Below are 4492 nucleotides of genomic sequence, written 5' to 3' on the forward strand. Positions count from 1 at the left end.
ATGAAAACTGTAGCTAATATGGGTAAAATAATGATGTTATCAAAAACAAAGGTGAGTGCGGGACCATAGCTTATCTAAGCCACTAGATATGTGGTTTGTGTGATTTTGTTTGACTGATTGCTTGTGTGATTTTTGTGAGTGATTTTCGTTGTGGTTGTGGCCTGTTGAGGTCAGTTTTGGCATCACGGACATTGTAGGGACGGTTGGAGCCACGAGAAGTCGAGAGAGATCATGTTCGGCAACGTTCCGCGTGATTGCATTGATCAGTGCCAGGACGGTGTCGGTTAACGCAGCTAGGGATATGGTGGAGACGCGAGGTTGCATCGATCGTTGCAAGGGATGCGTCGGTCAATGCAAATGTGTTGCATCAATCGATGCAAGGTGTGCGTCGGTCGACGCAAAGGTTCAACGTTGATCGTGATGATGAGGAGTATCGGTCGACACTAATGTTAGTTGTCTAGTTTTCTTGTATTTGTGCATTGCTTGTGTTTGTCTTTTAGCTGGTGTGTATAGCCCAATAGATGAAAAGATCGCAACACTGAGTATTTATGGTAATACTCACGCATCTCATTGTTTTTGTGGTGCAGGTAAAGCAAAAGTGAAACGTGGATTATGGCGATGAGGAGGTTGATAATCTAGGGACTCGGTTGTTGTGTTGTGGTTATGTTATTATTGTTTGAACCTGGTTAGAAGCTTACTAGGACTCGGTTGTTGTGTTGTGGTTATGTTATTATAGTTTTTTTAAAAAGGGTTGGGTTATTTCACTCTTCCATAATATTGCATCATTACATTCACATTTACCGCAAGTGCAAACAGGGATATCAACATAGTTTTTATATCACTCCATAATGTCAGCAACGCAGTATAATAGGTAGTGACGTCCATAGGACCTTGTTGTAAAGTACTTAACCATTTTTCTATTTTAATGACTCAGGCCATCTTGCCTAAAACGGGACATAAGATCCATCTGAATCGTAGAAGCAATAACCATATAAAGTTAACTCTGACCTTTTAGCTTCGAAACGGAGCTTATTAACCATGCAATCACCATATCATTGCAACGTGACCAAGAACCTGCATCTGGATGATCATCAGGAGGTTTAGGTTTGGTACCATAAATAAAACCGAGCTTTTTTCTCACATTAAGAGTGGAACTCCGAGTCAGTATTGAGTCGATTTGAAAGCAAAACCATCCTTGCGTGGTTTGATGAGTGAAGAAAATAAGGACTCTCGTATTGATCAGCCGGTCAACGAGACTCCAATGTTGAATTAGGTATCACCGAGTAATTTGATGAAATCGAAGCCATATCTCAGGTTAAAATCAGAATTGATAGTGAAAGATTGAGCTGGGATAACACAAATCAAAGAGAACCATCACCAATGGAGGTCAACAAAAAGAAGAAACAAAGAAGAAGAAGAGCACAAACTCGAATGAAAGAAGCTCAATCACACTGATGTAAAAGCTGGAAAATGAAATCAAAGATCAGCAGAGTGATAGAGGCACTCATAGCTGAAGAATTGAGCTAAAAAACAAGCTTAAAGACAAAAATTGAATGTGAATCAATGGTGGAAGCAAGCTTCATCTCTAAGCTCTCATACCATATCAAGCAAGATTACAGTTGAGATAGACAAAACAAAAAACTAATTTCCATTAATTAGCTAAAGATTACATAGTTTGTTTATATACAATCGTATAAACCTCTGAACCAAACATCTAATATCTTAACCAACAACTATACCGGTTATAACAACCCGATTATCTAAGTAATAACATCCTAATAGAGGTTAATACTAGCAATGATGATGATGAAGATTAGCGTAGTGATCACTTTCCATTGTAATAAATTTGGGTAAGTAAAACATACAATATTGTGTAGTTTTGACGTGACATCATCTACACATGGAAGTTGCAAACATATGTCACAATTAAACGACAAATGGAAGGACAAATGGAAGTTGCAATAATTTGTAACAAATGGAAGTTGCAAACATATGTCACAATTAAACGACAAATTTACTACAAAAATAATGTTACATTAATACGACGATATAGCAAGGAGTCTATTTATTGCAAATTTTGCAATATATATGCAACAAATACCAATTTGCAATGCTCATATAGCAACGATAGAAATTGTGTCACAGTTTTATTGCATTTTCAAATTTGCAACAAAATATGAAGTTATTGCAACAAATTTAAGCGTAGCTATGACACTATTTTCTTGTAGTGACTACTTATGCGAAGCGGCTTATATTGTATATTGTATAAATCTTATGATTTTTTTTTTGGTTGGCCAAAACTCTTATTATTATGATGACTATGCTTAATGTTTGCAACTTGTCAGATAATGATCCTCGCTAAGTTTGGAGATCTTGTCTTTTGGTGTTTTGTCTTTTCCCTTCAACGTCTTCTCGGCGATCTTCCGTTCATGGAAGATTACTCACTTGAAGTCAAACTCCCTAGAAGGAGGTTCCAATGCGTCTCCTAAGACATTCTCCTGATCCATAGATTTGCCCTATAGTAAACGTGTTCCAGTGGATGTCCCCGTTAACCACATTCCAATTGAAATCGTAAATATCTTCTCACATTACAATTTGTTAGTAGAGATGAATTGTAAAACTTCGGTTTCAGGAACATGTAGAGCGATTAAAAAAAAATGTTTGGCACTAAAGTATACATATTTTTTTAGGAAGTAATTGTTGGAGCTGTGTGAGTGAGAAAAACACATGGAAAAATAATGTGGTGATTTGTAGGGTCTTTAAAGCCTTCTAGATATTTCCCACCGTTGCATATGGATAGACTAAGAAGTCGAAAATAGATGTGGGGTCCACTAAAAATGATGGGCCATAGACCAAAATAGACATGGAACCCAGTCATAGATGACGTGAGAGACGGGGCGTTACAAAAATATCAAATATAACCCACAACCGGTGATATTTTTTTGAAGACTGCACAATATCCGAAACAGAAGACTCCACTGGACCGGATATAGCAAGTTTGACCTCGAGCAGAATAGGGACAATTGCATTTTAGTACCTTTATTTGCATTTAAATGAGGTCGTAGACCCCATATTCGTTTTTCGAGAAACATAACCACTAAGGGTGCTGAAATTACAGTTGACCCCCTTACGGCCAAACAAAAAACAAAAGCTTAAATGACAGATTTAACCCGAGGAAGTCTGCCATAGATATCATTAAGGTTGATTTTAAATTGGCGTCAAAGGGAAGACTTCAAAGTAAATCTACTCCTTAATTATAGGTAAAATTTTAATTTTAAAAATTATAAAAAATAATTTGGTTAACCGTTTGACCAAATAATATCCACATAGACTTCCTGCATTGTAATAAAATAAATTAACATATAAACTAGTCAAATTAAGGGAGGTAAGGCTGATTAGGTTAAATTTATTTGATTTAGGGTTTGCTTAAGTAGACTTCTCTGTAGACTACTCGTGGTTGACTTCAAAATAAGTCTACTCATTAATTATAGGTAAAATTTTAATTTGAAAAATTATAAAAAATAATTTGATTAACCGTTTGACCAAATAATAACCACATAGACTTCCTGCATTGTAATAAAATAAATTGACATATAAACTAGTCAAATTAAGGGAGGTAAGGCTGATTAGGTTAAAATTATTTGATTTAGGGTTTGCTTAAGTAGACTTCTCTGTAGACTACTCGTGGTTGACTTCAAAATAAGTCTACTCCTTAATTATAGGTAAAATTTTAATTTGAAAAATTATAAAAAATAATTTGGTTAACTGTTTGACCAAATAATAACCACATAGACTTCCTGCATTGTAATAAAATAAATTGACATATAAACTAGTCAAATTAAGGGAGGTAAGGCTGATTAGGTTAAAATTATTTGATTTAAGGTTTGCTTAAGTAGACTTCTCTGTAGACTACTCGTGGTTGACTTTCTTACGCCATCAACTAGGAATATTATATTATTTTAAGCTCACCGAAAATTTAACCAAACCGATAGCTGAACCTAACCGAATGCGTACCAATTCTCTTATTTTAACCTAACCGGATTCAGTAACCATATAAATACTTCTTTCTACAGGTGAACCCTAGTTTGTATGTGCTTTCTCTCTCTCCACAATTTCTCTCTCTAAAATTCCGATATTGTTGCTCTCTAAAGTCGACATCTCAGATAAGTATTCTCATCATAGGAAGTCGGCTATTTGCTTTTGTAACGCTTTAGCTAATTTTGTTTGAAAATATATATGTTCTCATAGTTTTTTGTTCATTTTGCACACAGATATGGGGTTATAAAGCTACACTCAGCCATCTTCTAGGTCTTTGCAAGTATGGAGTGAAGGTCCACCCGAAGTAAACTTTACTGGCCTGACAGCTGGAATTCCTGACAGATGTTTCTGCGGAAGGGAAACCGTTATGAAATGTTCCACCACAGCTGACAACCCTGGAAGGATTTTCTTTGGATGCAATAACCATGAGGTTGTTAGATTGTATCATGGTTTA

This window comes from Camelina sativa, chromosome 17 (genome assembly GCF_030686135.1).
Source record: "Camelina sativa cultivar CO46 ecotype springtype chromosome 17, ASM3068613v1".
NCBI lineage: Eukaryota > Viridiplantae > Streptophyta > Magnoliopsida > Brassicales > Brassicaceae > Camelina > Camelina sativa.